The following is a 20,498-nucleotide window of genomic DNA, read 5'->3' as shown; positions in this document are numbered from 1 at the left end:
TGTTCTATAGATAAAGTAGGTTTACATTTGAGTATATTTACATTTTTACTGAAGCATATTCTTACTCTGTCACTGTTTTCAGGGACATTGCTACCCACAAGAGCAGGTGTGCAACTGAAAATGTCTGAAAATTCAGTAATAAAATATCTGGAAACATCGGCACTGATCAGATACTAATGAGCTTCAGCTGGGCAGAGATTAAACTAGTGTTGACCCAATGCAGGCAGCACATAAATATGAAAACAATCACACTGACATGGTGCCTTTATTTGCATCAGCCCAGGGTGACAGCACTGGGGTAAACTTGTTATTTACACAGGCGGAGCTAAGGTGGTGCATGTAATGGAGTTGTATTAAAAAACATACTTAGGAAATCTATAGTGCAGTCATAATATTGACAGTGTTCAGAATTGTTACGTTCCTTGAAGACCACGTACCAGGGAACTGAAGGCAAAGCAGTACCAAAAGTAAACAATTTTTGTCTAAGTGGTTGTATCCCTTGTTCCATAACACAGGGGTGAACTGCTGGACAACCAGTGACATCAGCTCCCTCTTTGTTGAATAAACTTCTAAGAGTACTTAGAAACCCTCCAGGACTATCACATTACTCCCTATGAGTTCTCCCTCCTACTGAAACCTTCTTATCCACATCTTCAAGGAGAGAAACCTTTTGTTGATGTTCTTCCTCTTCCTACGCTTTTCCCAGATTTTACTGGGATAAAAAGGTCATCTCCTCTCATGCAGCTGGAGCATCTCATCCTCTCTGAATAACAGCAGGGAAGAAGGTACTGAGAACTGGAAAATCCTCAGTCTTGTTTTCATGTCAGTAAGAGTTTCACAGAAGTTAAAACAGCAGTTCTAGGCTTAAAAAGGACTCTTATGATGCTGTTTTTAGAAAGAACATTTGTAAATGTCATGTGAGCTGAACTGAGATGCAGTACTTAAACTTTTCATTGCTTTTCATGGCAGAGGAAAGAAGATATTATAAATATGTAAAATAAGGCAGTGGTACATTAACATAAATAACACTAATAAATTGTAAAGCTTTGTAGAAAACAGAAAATTGCTAATGGAATAATGCACATTTGTTGATTCTTGGAGCAGACACTGGCCATACATCATACACCAAAGCAAGTGCTAAGAGCACTGGCACATAACAACATTATTTAAACTACTTTTATGGGCGAGATTAAATAGTCATCAAAACAGCCTATACTGAGACTGTTGATTGGTTCCAAAAGCAACCGATTCCTTTTTGTAGTTTTTGTTTGCATGTGAGAGAATATCACAGGAACTTCAGTGTTTGGGATTCTTCTTAATATTTATATCCTTAAAGCAATACCTTCCTGGCAGTTGATCACCAGATCACCAGTAATGAAAACTGCCCTCCCAAAAAGTCCAGCTTAGAGGTTAAAAGCACAAGTTCCAGCAATTCCCTGCTGTCAACAAGTCTCACTTAAACTTGCTGGACAGCCTCATGAAAGGATTATCATCTGGTCTGTCACTCAGTGTTAGCAACACCAGGGATGAATGAACACCACTCTTACGAGCAGAAAACCTATTGAATGGCATACCAACAGACAGGGCATGTGGCAAGCCAGGTGTTCTAGCCATACTCCAGTACACTCTGCCCAGCCCTTCTTAAAAAGGTATGAAAGTAAAGCTAAAGGGATGAACTGCAGATTGAAAGTCTTTAGTTGTTGATGCTCTTTATGCCGGATAAAATAAATAATAGAGCTTGATGGAATGGAAAGCTCCATATTCTTCCATACATTGAATTTGCTTATGATTCACTTGGCATGAGTTTTTGTCCCCTTTGGCACTAAATGAGCTTTTAAACTGAAAGCATATTTTGATGTTAAAAAAGCTCTGGCTGTAAAATGGACAAATTAACAGGAATGAGCTCTTCCACAGAGGAGAAAATGATTCATTAACTGCTCTTTCGCCATTGTAGAAGAACCCATTTTTGGCTTGTCCTCAGAGAGTCCAAGGTTGCTTATAATACAAGCAGCGTTTAGAAAAACTTCATTACACAGAGAAAATTCCAGGCTTCAATTTTTCTTCTTGAGAGAGTTCAGTAGCTGCTTCATTCTCCGTGTGTGTGTGTGTATTTATACACAAAATTAGGTTCTAGCAAAGGGAAAGTGCATTTATGCAAAAAGCAATTCATCAACCACTTCTGTGCTTAGAATTCACTGAGGTAATTTAGATACTTTAATGGCAAGGTAGTTTGGGTAAGGTATGCAATAAATGTTTCCCCCAGTCCCTCCAAACAGTTAGAGTAATGGAAAATGTGTGCTGTAAATGAATCTTTTCAGTAAAGTAATTCTTGTTTTAATTATTTATCAGTTAGAAAATATGAATTATAATGACATAGCAAACTTCTTTGGAACCTCTTTTCATGTTGTGGGAACACTTTTACATTAGCTGGAGGTTTATGCTGGCTGTAAGTAAAAGGCCAACATAATGCAGTATGCGGCACTGATCTGTTTCTCGTAACATTAAATGAGCAGCAAGCAACTACCTCTATGAGAAGACCCTTTGGATCTATTATTTGCAATATTTTCACTGTGGCCTTGACCTTAGTGATGTCAGGCATATATTACTTCTCCGCTATAATTTACTATTGACATCATGGATTAAATTTGTTGTTTCAGCTAATGCAACAGAGCAAGCAAGGTAGATTGTGAAACAAAGCCAGCTGCTGAAATACGAGGGTTGTCAAGTATAAATTTACAAAAGATATTCAGACTGAGCACAGAAGACGAAAATAAATGGACAGAGAAGCTGTTTTTGACAGACTGCAAAGGGCTGGAGACTTAAACTTGAACATTGTAAATCCAAATGTCACAAAACACTGCTACAGAATGTGAGACGTGTCTATTTCTCAGGAATATAAATGGTGATATGAAACCAAACTTCCAAGATGCCGTGCATTTTTGAGAAGTCTATCACTATCTCCTGATAAGAAATTTAGTGATCTTTTTCTCTTCGCTTTAAAAGCAGAGAAATTCATCATTTAAATTCAGTGACCAATATAATAACTGTATTTGGGGCAAGAAGATTGTAAAAATAGCAAAAAGTAAGTTTGTCTAGTTTTCTGTTTTTCTAGAAAAATACTTTCTACTGACTGATATGTTCTCTTGGTGAAATTCAGTCAGTCGCATCTAACTAATTCTTCTTCGGATATTCATACAGATGGATGACATTTTCCTGATAAGTTATTTATCTGTGGAAGAGAGACACTACATAAAAATAAAACCCTCTATGACACATTACATCGTTCCCATAAGTCAGTATGTGCCTTGCCCAGGTTGTGCTGCAGGCTGGGGCAATGGACCACCAGCAGCCGGACCCAGCGCGCTGGGCAGTGGGCTCACACAGCCCTGTGCTGCGATCAGCTCCACTTCCAAGTCCACAATTGGGGAAGCGAGGAGCAGAGGTTGCAAAAAGAGGAGCACTATGCAAACCACAGCCTCTACCTCAGAGGTTTTCAGCTCTGTGTTTGAGTCAGCAACAAGCATGCGCTTCCTCACATCTTTACAGCTTGAGGGAATAAATCCAACTTGAGGAAATTAAACTCTGACTCCGAGACCTAAATAAGTTGTCAGTGCAGATTTAAGAGGAACATATCGTAGTCACAAGACCATCAATGAAGCAACTGTGGGTTCCACCAAAACATAAATAAAGGGCACTGCTTTGGGACAGATGTAGGACAGGAATGATACTTTTTTGTGTGTGATGTTTGGAATTCCTCCAAAACAGCTCATTTACCAGAATCCCTTCATCCAGTACAAATCTAGTAGTGACCTTGCTAAAGAGATGGCTGCCTCCAGCAACAGGACAGCAGAGAACTTGAAGCAGTATACAGCAAGGCCAGGCTTGTTTCAGAAAGGTGCAGGGTTTCTCTTTTTTGTCTCTTTCTTTCTTGTTCTCTTTCTTTCTCTCTTTTTCTTTTCTTTTGTTTTGTTTTAATTGCTACACCAAACTCCCCATAATTCCATTTTAATTATATAAGTGCTGCTCCATAAGTACCACCCCCTATGTTATTATATTGGCCCGCAATGTCAGAGGCAGATGTTGGTGATATGGCAGTAGAAGTTGAACCTCCGCACCAGTATTGCAGTCCATTTTGTTGCCATGTGGCAGATGGCAGCAGAGGGGCGGTCTGACTAAATGAGGTCTGACATGGAAGTGCATATGAAGTGAAGGTGTGTCATTGAATTCCTCCATGTGGAAACAGTGGCATCCATTGACAGTCATTGTCACTTGCTGAATGTTTATGGAGAACAAACAGTGGATGTAAGCACAGTGAGGCCATGGGTGGTGAGTTTCAGCAGTGGAGACGGGCAGTGGTCACCTCTGCTGGTACAGATTTTTACAACCAAGGCACACAGGCTCTTGTTCATCGCTGGCAAAAATTCACAGCTAATGGCAGTGACTGTGCTGAAAAATAGTGTTTTGTATCTGAGAATTTGCTCTATCAAACAGTGTTACTGTGCTCTATGTATTGGTTGTAGTTTCCATGGAAATAAATAGGAGGCATTACTGTAGGAGCAACCTGCATAGCTTTGAGAGGGTTAAAGCAAGGTTCTGGCAGATGGCTAAAAGCAGCATTAGGACAAAAGGATTTGGGCTTTTTCCTGTTGTCTCAAAAGTGCTGTGGGAGAGGATTGCTGCAGGCCAGCCCCAGCAACACCCCATGCCCCCTGGCTGCAGGCACCTCTCTGGAGCAGCGCAGGCACACTGTGCTGCAAGAGGTAAGAGCAACTGCATGCCACTCAAACGTAGCATTAATTTTGATTCATTCTGCAGATCAAGCATGAAATGCCTTTTGTAGTTCTCTGTAGCACTAAACAATTTACACCAGGTTAGGCTTTTCCAATCTTAATATCAATTACTTGTGTCAATTCCAGATAGCAATCTAATTTTGGCAATGCAGCATTCAGCCTATACATCGATTTCCTCTAAGCTCTGCTTTTCTGGGGAAATCTTTTCCACCGATCCACCTGGCCAGCAGATGTGGCTGCGCTGTTATACGTGATGCAATTAATCTGGAAGGCTGGCGTCACGGCGCTCTCCGTGATGCTGGGGCAGCATTATTGTGATTCATTAGTGTCACTTCCTCAGCAAGCTGTAATTGGCACTGCTAGATTGTTTCTGCGAGAAGCAGTCATGGCGACGGTAGGAAAAAAGAATGGCATATTTTCCTTTCTGAGGAAAACAAAGGTTATCCTTGTTTACGCATCTAGTGTAAATGTGTAATGAACAAGCTCCATCTTTAGTTTACCTTTCCTACCTCACAAAAGCCTAGGTGTTAGAGGACGGTGCTTAGATGCATTCGCCAGACAAAAAGTGTTTCCTATTATTAATGGCTGGTGGAGCCCTCTGTGTAATCAAAGGGCACAGCTGCAGTGATATACGGCCAGTGACAAACGGAGAGATCTTTCCTTCTCGCTGCTACAAGCTCACCAGCTTGCAGCCAGCAACTTCCAGCACTGTATATCTGCAAGATAAATAGCATGAGATATGAATATACGCAGTGCTTACAGTCTTGAAAACTATTGTTATATCCCCCACATCCAATCATTCTAAATATGACTCGAGTGCATTTTTCACCATTTCAGGGCTATTCTTGCTGTTTGTAAATAGACGCCGTTTCTGAGCAGAGATTTAAAGCTCTCTCAGGGTGCTGCTTTCCATGCTCTGATGGGAAAGAGGGTGCCCGCACCGCGGTGGTGTCAGCAGCTCTAAAGAGATTCATCGCCCTCTTTTGCAGTGACAAGCAGCACTGTGCTTATCTGTGAAAGGGATCAGCTGAAGAATGCACCCAAAATCATTTTTATTTCTCTCATGCACCTATGCCAGGGCGACCTAAGGGAAGAATTCATTCTCTTTAATATGAGTGTATTTAAGGGAATTTCAGACTAGATGTTTCTTCTGTAGTTGTCTATAGTCACGTCTGTACACAATCTGTTACTGTGTGCAGCACCAGTCCCTTAAACTGAGGGGGTATCAGAGCTGAGACAAAACTTGTGCTAATAGGGAGCGATTGCCAGTGAAATGTAAGAGCAGCAGAGGTGCTGGGTAAGAAAAAAGGATGTGCCCTTGCACTTGCCAGGCTCTCATTGGTGGTGGTGAGTCCAGATTTCTAAAAAAACAAAAGAACCTGGAGCTATCAGTGGGCAAGGCCAGCCCCTTCCTGGCTCAGTGGCAGAAAGGTGTCCCTGCACACCCGCACGGAGGAAGTCGGTCCTGCTCTGACCTCTCTGTGAACTTTCTGAGAGATGCAAAGATCAGCCAAGAAGGCAAAGGTCAGCATTCATGCTGGTCACAAACAAAAATCAGATTTAGCCGGTCACTGGAAGAGTGCTCTGGGCCTTTGAATTATCTCAGCAAAATAATAATAAAAACATTTTGCAGAGTTGGCTTGCAAAGTCTGGTTACGGTTAAGTTCTGCTATGGCCACTTGACAACCTGTTGGAAATTGCGTGCATTTTTCCCTGTGCAGTGTACATATATGCAGGACAAAAATAAAGTGAAGGAAGTGGCACAGTGTAAGGAGAGTCTAGGAACTTACAGCCATCAGTGATACTGTTGGTGTCATGAGACACAGAAGTACAAGCTGAAGGCATGAAACTGTGTCTTGATTGCCTATGAAGTGAAATGTTGAGTTAAAGGCAAGGTAGTGGTGCACAAAGTCTGTGATTCCAGTTATAACTGACTTTCCCAGCTCTCACACGGTGTTTGGGATCAGATTATAACACAGTGGTATCTTTGTTTAAATCGGGGGGAAAAATCAGAATGAAATATACAAGTAATATAATTCTACTTTCAGCAGGTCAGAAGTGGAAACAAATGTGGTGATTTTGTTTCTGCTTTAGCCTGAGGTGGACATTTGCCCAAGTGACAGCACAAGACACATTTTAGCACAAAACTCCCATTGACTTCAATGGGGCCCTGGTTTAACCACACACAGCAAGTGCTGTATCCCAGCAGAAGCACAAAGCCCTGCCATGTGAGTGTCTTTACGGCATCAGGCTGAGAAAGATCTTGTTCTAAAATGGGAGTAATTATGAATGTTATTTTGTTTCCCTTCGCCTTTACTTTTCCCACAGGCACAGTCCAATAGGCGAACTCAAATACCAGATTCCACGTGGGGAAAACTATCAGTGAAGCTTAAGCAGAATTTTACAGGGATTTGAAATTTTGGTTACAGCCGAAAAAGAGTTACCTTTAGCTTGTGAGAATGTAAGTTAGTAATAGCAGATGGCTCACTGGTACAGTTTCATCTAAAGTATTACAAAAATTCTCCATATATCCTTCCAGAAAGTCTTCCCAAACAAAACAAAGTAAGGGGAAGAAATGTAAAATATTTTGCACATGTATGACTACTGGTGACTTCAATAATTTTTCAGTCTTACTCTTTTTTTAGGCTCATCTGAATTATTTTGACTACTTCCCAAGTCTTCCCAAGTCAGAACATATTTGTTCTTTCACCAGGAATTGCTCACTCTGGGGCCCGTTTTACTGTGCTTTCTCTGGGAGAGCAGCTCCAGAGAGAAACTGAAGCTTTCTCAGCAAAGGCACTTAAGGAGCACAACGTGGTTGGTAATTCTAGATGAGGTTTGGGCTGGAATGATGAAATGAGGCATAAATTAGACAAGTTCAAGGCTGACGGTGTTTAATGTACACAATACAGGGAGGGTTTAGAGCCAGGGCTATTCTTTTGTCCTAACTGCAGAACTGAATAATGAAAAACCTGGTCTTTTAATCTTCCTGCAGATATTTTAATTCCTTTTTAAGTCCTTTTCCCTCTGACACTGCTGGGTGTGTGAGCGCTTGTAGATCCCACAGTGGATGTGGAGGAGCTTCTTCACATCCCATCAGCCAGCAGAGAAATATTACACAGCTGCAAACAGACCACCCCAGCCAAATTTGACTGAGGAGGATGATAGCAGCTTTCCAGGGAACACTGATCTACACACTGACTTCTTGAAAAGCTGGAAGAGTCTGAGAGGACTGTAAAAGAGGCTAAAGTCATCCAAGGTTTTTAAATGGTAAATGTGACAACTAATAGACAGCCAGCCTATTAAACTGAAAAGAGCCAGGGTCCATGCCTTGGAAGCACTGTATTCATAGAGTCATAGAATCATAGAATGGCCTGCATTGAAAAGGACCTCAAAGATCATCTAGTCTTAACCCCACTGCCACAGGCAGGGCTGCCAGCCACCAGACCAAGCTGTCCAGAGCCACATCCAGACTGGCCATGAATGCCTCCACGGATGGGGCATCCACAGTCTACTTGGGCAACCTGTTCCTGTGTGCCACCACCCTCTGTGTGAAAAAATAAATTCCTCCTCATATCTAACCTAAACCTCCCTTGTCTCAGTTTAAAACCATTCACCCTTGTCCTATCACTATCCACCCTCATAAACAGCCGTTCCCCTTGTTTATATGCTTCCTTCAAGTACTGGAAGGTCACAATGAGGTCTCCCCAGAGCCTTCTCTTCTCCAAGTTAAACAAGTCCAGTTCCTCAAGCTTTCCTCATAGGAGAGGTCCTCCAGCCCTCTGACCACCTTAGTGGCCCTCCTCTGGACTCATTCCAAGAGCTCTACATCTTTCTTGTGCTGGGGGCCGCAGGCCTGGACACAGTACTCCAGATGGGGCCTCACAAGAGCTGAGTAGAGGGGGACAATCACCTCCCTCTCCCTGCTGGTCACCCCTTTTTTAATGCAGCCCAAGATTTAGTTGGCCTTCCAGGCTGCAAGTGGTATTGGAGGCAATCAGTAAATAACAACAGAACAGCAGCAGAACATTCCTCCATCTGTGCTTCCAGGGAAACAAGTCTTATCAAACAAGTTTGATCTTCATTTTTTAGATGGAAAGGGGATTTCTATTGATGATAAAACATTTTCATGCTAAATGGACTAAACTCAGCAAAGAGATAATGCTGAGTAGTTGAGAACTGCCAGCATCCCTTGTTGAGGTTCCACAGACACTGCCCTCATCCTTCTGTTCTGTAGCTGAGGGCAGCTTTGAGGCCAGGAAAGGGACACCGCACCCCAGCCAGCAGAACAGAGCAGGCACAGGGACAGCACTTACCATCTGCAGGTATCTACATAAGGAAGAGAATTCTGATAACAAATAGCTGTTCAGTTGAACAGAAAAAGGCACAGGAATATCCAGTGGCAGAAAGCTGCAGTACTTTCTCCAGCATGGGCCGTTAATCACTGGAACAACCTAGCGCAGGATGGGGTGGATCATCTGAAGTCTTTACATCATGGCCACATCTTTCCAAAAGAGATTCTCCCACTTTGACCAAATCTGCATCTGATGCAGATGTCCTGCTTGAGGTTTGCACCCTGAGTTATTGAGCATGGAAGTCCTTAAAATGTATTACAGAAAAAATACCAGCTGTGTGGAAAGATCAGTGAAGACAGATAAGTGGGGTGTTATAGGGCAGTGTAACTGATTCTCATGCCTTTGTCACCAAAGCTCACACAGCTCCTTACAGCAGCAAATTATGGAAAATAAGCAGATCGGGAAAAGGTATTTTTTCTAAATATATGTCTTCTGTCCTTTAAACACAGTGTGATATAGACATGTTTTTTCTTGAAGATCATTTGGTGAAGTTCTGGCTGAGCATGGTGATGGGCTCACCAGTTGTTATTTATGAAGCACAGATCCTTGGGCATGGTTAAAAAATACCAGTTGGTCTTCTTACAGTTAAATCCCATTCCTTTGAGGACAATTTAATCATGCCTGAAAGAGATCTGTAAAACAGAAGCACTTTCTGTTTCCTGCAGAGAAAAAAGGAAGACGCTGGCCTGTGGGAGAGAATACAGCTCTTATGTCAAAAAGAGCACATGCATAGGGTGCAATTCCATGGCTACACTTCTGAGCTCAGGCTGCCTGCATTTATGGCCAGAACTCCCATGGGGAGGGGCAAGAATATATGAGGATATTTGCCACTATTTATAGTAATGGAAGTATAATTTATATACTTCTAGTGCTCTGCTCTGATGGGACTTTCTTTGTGCAGGGAGTGGACATATACAGGAGACAAGGTGAGAAGAAGACAGTTGAGGCTCTGGGGGAGCTCTGTAGCAAGCTAGAGATGCTCTTTTGGGGCTGCTGCCCAGGCAGAAAAAGTTCTCCCATTCCCCTCCAGCTGCCTTGAGCCAGTGTGAAAAATCATTTGCTCAGATTTTATGTTGATTTTTTACTTCTGATATGCAAACAGCTGCTGGATGAAAGAGTGATTCCTAGCAAGCACACTGGGTTTTTTCATGATCAGAGAGCAACAGTAAAGAGCTGGATGCAGAGTTAGTGCTGGCTTTGCTCCATTTGTCCCTTGGGATCCAGTAGCTATGTTCTAACACTTCTGTGACCTAAGCTTATGTAATGTGTGTCGTATGGCTCAAGATATCCTGTGAGGAAAGGAAAATGCATAGCGATCTACCTGCTGATTTGTTATCTTTGTGCCAAGAGGCATGGACATGAAATGGTGGATGCATGTGTATGTGGATGGGCGTGTGTGTTGGATCCTTGCGTGCATGTATTTGTTCCATGTGTGTGCATGCTGTGTGTATGTGTACACCATTTCTCACTGAAATATGATGGGCTAATTAAACTTGGGAGCTCTGTGTTGCTGGTAAAGGAATGGGAGCACAAGCCCAGGTCAGCATTCTGAGTGTGGCCATAACACAAATAGCATTGGGTCACAACTCAACAGAGTTCCTGCTGTCAAGCCCTTAAGCTCATTGGCCATTTCACTCACATACTTTGCAATTTATATTGTTGAATCACTTCCATAAGCTTACAAAAACAAGCAATTAGTTAAGAAAATACCTAAGGCTTTTCTCCCCACACAAGCCTATTTCAGTCTTCTCTCCAAAGCCTGCTGTTGGGCTCAGCAACATTCCTGCCCCCTCTGGGCCACGTCCCTGCCAAGATGGCATCCAGATGAGGACATGTCGACATGGTGCAAGTGCTGCTATCTCTGCAGAGGCCGAACCTGTGCTTAAAGTACCCCGCAGAGTTCTGGCTGCAGCCAGGCCGCCCGCTTCACTGTTGCTGGGCAGTCACACTGCCCATCATCCCAGCTGGGATCCCCCAGAAAACATCCCCAGGCTGCAAATCACACACTCAGCGTGCTGCGCTCCGGCACTGTGCGTGCATGTGTGTGGCTTCTGGGTGTATGTTTTAAATTTGTTTTGTTCTGGAAATACCAGCCATGTCCTTTGAGACCATTAGAAATGAGGTTTATATAGACGTGGTAAAAGACCACTGTGGGCAGGATAATAAAATATGAAATTATTATTATGAAAGGCATAACAACTGGTTTAAAAGAGGAAGTGCTGAGTTCTTCAAGTTCAGCAAGTGTGATTATTTTTCTCTTTCATTTTCTATGTGCCTGCAAATATACAGTCCTAATTTGAGAAGTGAAAAAAATGGGTTTGTTTACGAGCAAGCAATATAAACTCATCTATCAGACTCATCAGTACGTGGGGCAAATCATAAATTACCATCTCTGTGTTGGCTTTAAGGGGACAATGACAGTTACCCCGTGCGAGGATGTGCCCCTTATTTCCAAATCAGGGAAGCTAAGAGCTTTGCTTCTGGCAAGGGCAGCTCTAAAAGGAATCATTCCTAATGCAATCTGTCCTTGAAATAAAGCTCTGTCTCTTCTGCATTCTCTGTCTCATCTGATAGGAGCTTCAAATATACAATTTCCAGTGTTTTCATATGACATTGTTGGGACAGGAAAAAATATTAGCAACATGATTCCTAACAGAATCTGCATGAAGTCATCACGCGTTTGAGTTCCTGCTAGACATAAATCCATTATCTTACAAACTGTGTTGCTCACATGACATTCCCACTAAGCAGTTGCAGATGATAAGAGCTACTCTGCATAATTTACTTTGAAGTATATTTGAGATAGGATTAACCAGATGACATGATCTTCTTTTTCTCTTTGCCATTTTCTCTCTTATTGTTGTTGGCAGAGGTATGCTCCTATGGAAGGGTGTGTGGCTCGCAGACACCTATGCAATGTATGTGAACCTTGTGAGTAGAATGTCTGTATCTTTGAATGTGTTAATGTTGGAAGTGCTAACTAATGGGCATTTCTCCCACGCAGAGAGAAATCTGAAACTGCTGAAATCAGATAGTAAAAAAGCATTGCAATTAGCTTGTACGAGTACTTGACAATACATCTGATTTATCAACAAATGATTGTTCTATCTCTCCATCAGCTTTCTTTCAAGTCCAAGTGTGCATTGTTTTTTAATCATTAGCTCTTGGAACATGATTTCATTAACAAGAACGCTTCAGCATTGTTAGAAAATGAGAATAGTTTATATTTGCATTTGGTGACAACATCTCTGCCTTCTGAGACACTGAATTGTTTTGCAGCTTCTTCCAAGGGACAGTCTTGTTTAGTGGAGAACCACATCTTTGCCCATTCGTTTTCTGCTTCACTTGTTATACACAATGCAAAGGAAGTGACTATGAAAATGCAAATGAATATCCTCATCTGAGTAGTGTTAATATGATAGCATGCTGTACGTCTGAATGGCTCCGAAAATTAATGGATAACAATCTGAACTGTGGAAACATGTGATCCATGGTGAGAAAGTTGCAATTCAGGCTTACTGCTTTTTTATTCTCAACTCCAAACCTTGAATAAAAGCAGGAAGCATTTATAGGATGCAGACACAAATACCTTCATCGCATCAACTTGGGTTTGGCTCTTTGTCATTTTACACTCAAATGAAGCACCTCATCAAATTTAGATTAAGGTGGTAAACTAAATCAAGGTCAAATTTTTATTAACTTTTGCTTTTACTCTCACTCTGTTTAAACGCGTTTGTTCTGGAATCTCCCGGCTGCCGCCGCTGGAAGTTTAGTGGCAATACTGCAGACTTTTAGCTTTTATGGATTCTACAAGAACAATATAACATGATACTGACAATCATAAACAGATACTAAGTTGTTTCAGTTTGGAAACAATTGCAGCCATATAACCCTTGGTGGGCTCTTTTATACGAACTTTTATTTTTCTCTGTACAATGGCTAACATGGGAACTATCCCCCACCCAATGGGACAGCTTGTATTTGCTCAGGAAATGGTTAAGTTGCAGAAGGTCACCCCTGGTACTTTGTGGAAATGCTTTGATTTGTCTTCCATACAAAAACAGTTAGAGTCATTTGTTTTACTAACAACTCCCCTCAGAGCAGAACCTCAACACTATCTTAAAAAAAAATTAACTTCACACATGACTTTGTCAAGAACCTTATTTCCATCTCAAGAGAGTTCAAATTTCATAAAACCTGGAAACTGTGTAGCTAGGAGGATAGACTTTGGAAATATTATTTCCTTTCTTTTTGCTGCCCATACTACCAATTCAGCCCCGGACATAAAGGCTACACTTACTAAGCTTATCGAAATGAATGGACTTGACCAGGTGTACCCAGCTTGGCCATTACCGAGAGGCAAAATTGTGGTGGTGCCTCCATACTGCGTCCTGGCTAGTTCAAAGACCTATCTCGTGAATGAGTCCGCAGCAGTCACACTTTCAGAAAGCTTCTGGCAATTTGGAAAATATTTGGCATATCTAAAAATAGGAAACAATTTTGGACTGGCTCATTACTTTCAAAAAATGGAGGAAATATCGCTGCAGCTTCACAAATAGATTGGCAAGGTGGCTTAAAGCTACAAATAGGCATAGATGGATAGTGGGGGCTTTGGATGCATTCTACTCCCCCCTGCTCTGAGGTGTCACAAGGACATGAAGCTTTTTACTATCAAATGTAAGTCCTGTAAGGAGAAACAAACAAACCAAAACCTCACTCCTCCTGTTTAATTATTGCAGCTTAATTGTGATAATTCTGGTTTGTTTTGCACATCCAGATCTGTTGAGAATGTTATCTGGACTTGAAATAGAGGGAAAATAAACAATTTCTCTTTGTTTGAATTTCAAAGCACTTCACATTCACCACAAACCTCCTGCAAACAGTAAAGCTCAGAATACCAGCCTGTATCAAGTCATTAACCTTTTAGGACTCAATCAAAGCAGTGTTGTGTGACACTTTATTAATGAATGCTTTAATGTGGTATATAAAAGCTAACAAACATGGAAACTGGCAGTGATTCATCAAATTTAATATTCCATCAAACATTTCATTTTGAAGCCTGGCACTTCTTAAAAATAGTCCAATGGCATACAAGTTCAGAGGAATTCCTCTAACGAAATTCATCCCCCTCTTCTTAGGACTTCTCAAAACTGTGTTTAGACACCCAGCAAAAGCAAGAAATGTAGATAAAAAATGTTGAAGCAGTTACATGACCTTCTAAATTACATTTGAACATATTTTATGGAATCTGTTGTGAAGAGTGGAGGAAGTTGTCCTTATAAATACACTTGCAGTTTAGGTCACACATTGTCTGCAGTCATTGCTAGGAGGCAAAAGCCCTGTTGTAAAACAGCTGGGCTTCTTGGCTTGGGGCAAAGGCAAATTCCACAGCCAGAAACCTAATTAGACACTTTTGGAATTCACAGCACCCTTTCACGCTATGACCTTTTCCTTTCTGTCTTCCCCTCTCTTCTCTCCAGTTCCCCCCCATATGTCCCCCACCCCCTCTGCCCCCTGTGATCATTTGATCCTCTCCTCACTAAGTATGTTGCTTTTTTTTACATAAATACTGTCTGCCGGCCAAATTCAACTCTGCTGGTAACAAGAGCAACTTGGAAGTCATCAAGCTGATGGCAGGGCTGTATTTGTCCCTGAGATCCATTTTACTTCTGAATGACTCAAAGCGTATCCAGTCCCCTACAAATTCCCCAACACGTGTGCTGCAGAGCAGTGGTGTCAGAGAAATGGTTTCATTTCTGGAAATGAAACTTGTGCTGGAAAATTGGAGAAGTCCCCAAAGAATTCTCTACTTGCCCTGGAAAAAACAAAACAAAACAAACTCACAGAGGTGTGTTCTAAACATGACCCATACTGGAGCACTCACCTGAATGAGGACAGCCCAGGTTCAAAGGCCTGCAGGGACTTGAACCTGAGTCTTCCACATCTCAGGTAGGGGTACCAAATCTTGCCTCATACTTGCTTTTTTTTTCTTTTTTTTTCCCTGACTTTTCTCATTGAAACGCTTTACACACCTACCAAATACTTTTCAGATTATGTCAGATATGTCAGATTAGCATTTTTCAATAAACAGTATTACTGCGAATCTGCTGAACGCCTACATCCCCAAACATCTTCAAGAGGTGATAGACTTTAAGTGTTACTTGTATCAAGGAGCAGTAGCATCCAAAGGTAGACATAAGGATCTCCGTGTCTTGCAAAATAAATGAGTAGCTGATAGAAATGAAAGTCTACTAAATGCCACTGAGGTTGTATAATTTACAGTGAGACTATTATATATCATTTTCTTAAATTGTTCCTATAACTTAAGTTGTAATTCTTATCCAAACTCATTTCCAGCCAAAGAGCATGTTGCCACACATGGATTTTTCACTTAACTAAAAATTGCAGCCTTCATCCAAAAAAAAAAAAGAATAATAATAACAAACCATGATAAATAGGATATTTTAAGTGAATGGGGTAATGGAGAACTGCTGTGCCACTCTGGAGAAATGTCTATAACTCACTTATGCCTTCTGGTATTTGTACAGAATGTTGACTCATGAATCACAGAGTAGCGATCATAAAAAAAAAACAATGTCTCCTCGACAAAAAAAATGCATTTTACTCAGCTGAGATTTACAGTAAAGATTCATGCCCACATTTTTAAAATCACAAACGCTATTATGTTACACTTGGGGTTTTGTTTTGTAAATCTGCGGACTCTGGTAGTACGTTTCCTGTTCCAAGATCCACAGAACACTAACAAATTACTTCTTGCCACACTTCTGAAGGGCGGTTCTCCTTTTACAGATGGCAGCACTGAGGCAGAAGGGCTCACTGGGCTGACCAGAGGAGGAGTGAGGCTCCACTCCCATTTTACGTGGCTGTCAATGCCAGCAGCAGGACCCTTCTCCCCCTGCAATCACCCAGCAGCAGCACCTCTCCACTGCTGCCCCTTTGTGTTCAAATAGCGTTTTCAGGCTTTGGCACCATTCTGCCTCCTTCCTATGGAAATACACATTTTTTCCCTAGCCAAAGGGCTTGTGGTTTTGTGAGGAAAGAAGCAGAAAGGTTTAGGCAGATTTTGATGAAATATGTGGAGCCTTGTCATGTCAGTATGCTTTTGTCACATCTGGGAACAGTAATTATCACAGACATTGACAGTGGGAAAGAAACTGATGGCTACAAGGCGTGCAGGGGATGTCCAGGCTGCACGTTCCTGTGGGAGAGCAGGAGCTCACTGCTCGGGGCTTGTGGAACAGAGGGCCAAAGAAGGGAGGGTGCCGGAGGTGCAGCTAAGAGGAGACTCTAACAGAACAGAGTGCCAGCATCAATAAAGCAGAGCTTTATTGCAGGGCTCTCTGTGACTTCACATAGACATGGTATTGCCTCTTTTTGGGACCGGTGACGCTTTCCCCCCACTGTCCAAACACCAGACAACACACATGCCAGCTGCAGCTGCAGCACACTCCATCCCTGTTCCTCCAGCCAGTACCTCCCTTGGCCTGTGTCCCAAAACAACCCTCATTTCACCTCCCCAAACAAGCATGTACCCGCCACGCACTGCTTCCATTTGCATGGGATTGGATATTTAAATCAGAGAAAAATATTGTTCATTATCATTTGCAAGTATCATTTTAATCACAAACTAAACCTCAAAGCAACACTAAGCATGCCTGATTGCTACCTGGTCAGCACCATCAAGGTCCCCTGGAAAAACTAATTAGTCTGTTACTATATATCCGCATACCTCGGAGATAAATGTTGTTTGCATCTCCTTCCCTAATGACAGAATGGAGATTGTTCAGTAAAGCACCCTACCTCTTAATATGCAGGGTTTGTTATAGCAGCAGCTCGACTCATATTTCCACCGGTTTGATGGTAAGCGAACAGCAGTAGCAATATTAATCTGCAGTAACCTGTCAGTGAACTCTACAGCTAATATGATGTAGTTATGATTTTACCATCAATCAGAACTGAACAGGCCCCGGACAATCCTTACAGCACTGCCTCAAAAAATCTAATTGTGCAAAAGCTTCATCGGTTTCCAACATTTCTTTTTTATCTGTCACAGACTTTTGGCCTACTACACAACCTTTTATTGTTGGTCTTATTGCATTAGCTTGTTGGACAAAAAAGAGAAGGCTAAATCTAAGAGTTCCCCTGCATTCCATCATTTGTTACCACGCGGGATCCTATTTGACAGATCCATATTATTTTAGATTTAGATAAATATTATTGGGACATATGGTATTGTGTGAACTTTTGAACCACCGATTGCCAGCATATAAAAAAGGCTTGTAATGTTTTCACCTCCACGTTTGCATGTTCAGACGTATAAGAAATATAAAACAAGAATGGAAGAACCGAGGTGTATCAGAGCTGAATTTTAGATTCAACATAAATGAATGTGTGCTTTTCTTTTTTCTTTTTTTTTTTTTTTTTTTTAGTTAATTTTATTCATAGAAAAGAAAGAATTATTGGCAGCAAATACGAACTTTCGCAGAAGTTGGAGTTCTATTAGTAATTAAGATACCATTCATTTTTCTTTTGAGGCATTTTTAGTACGGCCATCTATTATGTAGTTCTGTAGCTTAAATCCGACATGTGTGTGTAAATACCATGAAGGCAGCACAGACATGCCCTCCCAGCAAGGAGCTCTTTTTCAAACACTGGCTGTAAAGGATCACAACTTGCCATGGGATACATCACAGACACACTATTCCTGGTGAGTTTACCATGCCAGAAGTTTGGGTGTAACTTTTGTGATTTTAAACATAATAAAAACATCAAGGAAGACGAACTATTAACATTATCTGTTGAGCCGTTTTAATCTCTTGCATCTTAAATGTAATCAGGGTTTTCAGAACTCAAATTGCTAATCAGCACATTGGGTAAACGTGCTCATTCAGAGATAACGGCCGGCTGTAAAAATATATTTATATTTGTGATTTAATGTATCACCAACTTCACATTTCATTTCACTTAGCTTTACTCAGAAACTGTGAACATTTCTGCTAGCGTGATCCTTTCTGGCAGCAGTTTTACAGCAGCAGAAAAGCAGGGAGTAATGTCTGAGGTGTGCACACAGTGCATTGTGCACTCTTTACAGCAAGTACGTCCTTATTGCCAAACAAAAATCTGCACACACTATCAGCTCACTGCATCCCTTTCTAACAGGAGCAAAACTCTTACAAAGCAGAGGAGGTTGTGCAGGCCCACAATGCAGGCGTGTGCGCCCCGTGCTGGAGCGGCTGCTCCTCCCTAATGGAGGGAAAGTCTTGTTTTAAAAAAAAGTGCTCCAACTTCAAAGAAATATTTTGGCTATATGAACATCAAATGAATAGCTGAGTTTTAGCCTTCGATCGATCATAATGTAAAGTAATTGTAATCCAATAAAAATAGCCGTACAAAATAAGGAAATGGCTGTCGCATCCTGTCAAAAACACGCAGGAATGCGGCTTCGGAACTACTGAGAGAGCCGAGGTGGCAGAAAGACAAAAACAGGATGTCAAACTGTTACGACAATTGGGAGGCGCTGATTTTTTCAGCACCTCCCTCCGGCCGCGGTAGTTGGTCAGGCTGCCTCTAGGGGGTCCCGTGCCGCTGCGGAGCCGCGCGGCTCCCGAGCATCTCCCGACAGTCGGGCGGCCGGCGGGGCACGGCCCGCGGTGCTCCAGGTGTGCGGCTGAGTCCCGCGGGACGTGCTGGGCGGCGACGGTCCGCTGGGGCACAAGTGGCAAAAGAAAGGGGTTCGCATCTTCAGTCCGTGTTACAATGAGTACTGCCGTTATGGCAACGATAGAAAAACGTGTTCTAATTCATGTTATTGCATTAAGCTGCGTCTGTTAATTTTGGTAGGTGGCTGTATTCAAAAGCCAACCGCAAAATCGTTTGTTGCACTTGATGGTTTTAACGATGATTTCATGTTTTGTTTTGGAAGGCTGTCAGTGAGGAGTGCTCATTTTGCTTCCTAGTCTCACTGCCCTCTTTTGGCACAAACTACAGCCCCACACTACATCTCCTCTGTGACTGGAGGACCAGCTCTAGCAGGTTGCCCAGGGTTCCCTCTTCCTTCAAAATCGGCATTACGCTGTTCATAATGGAACACCAACAAAAGAGTAACGTCAAAGTCAGTGTGGTGAGAAGTGTTGTGCCTGGACAACCACAAATACTGCAATAGAATTATAAGCTCAGTTGGTTAGAGAACAATAAAGCCACATCCATTAAAACGAGTTCAAAGATTAATAACAGTATAATTAAGAAAAAACCTTAAGCCATCTTTTAATGAATACTTTAACGTGAGCAACAGCATTTGGGGATTTTTGTAACTAACAGCAACTCTGTTCGCCCAGATTTTTCAAACGTGAGCACATTTAGTCAGAAATCCTGATCTTCTCTGGAGAAGGTCAGTGAATGAAAGGCAGAATATTGCAGGGGTCTGCTAAACTGCTCCTCTTTGCTGTGATACCTGAGAAAGAGCTCACATGATGCAGGAACCCCATCCTCTCATTCACTGCTGGCACAAGAGGGTAGCTTTTAACCCGGTGCTCATAGTGGAATTGATAGAATTGGAACAAATAATTCAGATCATGATGGTTTGTTTGTTTTTAACCTTTTTCATGCACACAGCATCATTCTATTTAGAAGGGAAATAAATGAAGATCATGACTGTCACCACTTCTATTACAAAGTATAGAACATCTCTTTCCATTCAGTAAATGAGAAGCTCCAAGCAGAGCACTTGGAGAGCAAGTTAATTTTAGATAATTTTAAGTCAAACTTAGACACTGTCTTTCTGCTCCACAAGGATGGATGAGCACAGCTCTGGCTGAACTTTTCTCATAGTCCACATTGCGGTGAAGGCCAGCATACATACAGTTTTGGACATTTTCTCAGAGTGGAGCATCCCCTCTGGGCAGGGATGTGACAAGAGTGAGAGCCCAACCCTCTGCCCCCTGACACGTTTCCCTTCACCCCACCTTTCCTTTCCTCCTCCTCTTGAAACCCACATTCCAATGAAGGCTGGCCAAACTCAAATAAAATATCCTGTGGTTTCAGTTGTCTTGGGAACCTTGGGCAACTTTCATGCTTGTCTCTGCATGCAGCTGAGCTGCTGAGTTCGCCCACAGTGCTGGTATCTGGGTGAGGGGTGCGGTGGTCCTGGTGCATGGGAATGCTCCCTGGCAGCTTCTCACAAGGCCCCGCAACATGGATATCATAGTAAAATCAGTGAAAACAAAGCGATGAGCTCTAAGGGAGATTGAAGAATGTACAGCAGCATTTGACACTCACAAGAGCATTTAGGCAGAATGTCAGCCACCAGCTAAGACAATGTACCCATGCATTTCCT

The 20,498-nt window shown here is 42.1% G+C and overlaps 1 long non-coding RNA gene across 2 annotated transcripts in view; it reads left to right on the top strand.

Annotated features, from left to right (window-relative positions):
* The window catches only part of LOC140254828 (uncharacterized), a 121,065-nt gene that overhangs the window by 16,527 nt on the left and 84,040 nt on the right, over positions 1-20,498 (top strand). The window contains exon 1 of one of the 2 annotated variants that reach the window (XR_011904327.1): positions 4,545-4,760. The exons of the other annotated variant lie outside the window; for it this stretch is intronic. This is a non-coding gene — a long non-coding RNA (uncharacterized lncRNA). Of the gene's footprint in view, positions 1-4,544; positions 4,761-20,498 lie in introns of those variants that run through there. 2 annotated transcript variants of the gene reach the window in all.

This window comes from Excalfactoria chinensis, chromosome 7 (genome assembly GCF_039878825.1).
Source record: "Excalfactoria chinensis isolate bCotChi1 chromosome 7, bCotChi1.hap2, whole genome shotgun sequence".
In the NCBI taxonomy this organism is placed as follows: domain Eukaryota; kingdom Metazoa; phylum Chordata; class Aves; order Galliformes; family Phasianidae; genus Excalfactoria; species Excalfactoria chinensis.
The sequence above is the reverse complement of the archived record's forward strand: the minus strand, read 5'-3'. Positions and strand labels throughout refer to the sequence as shown.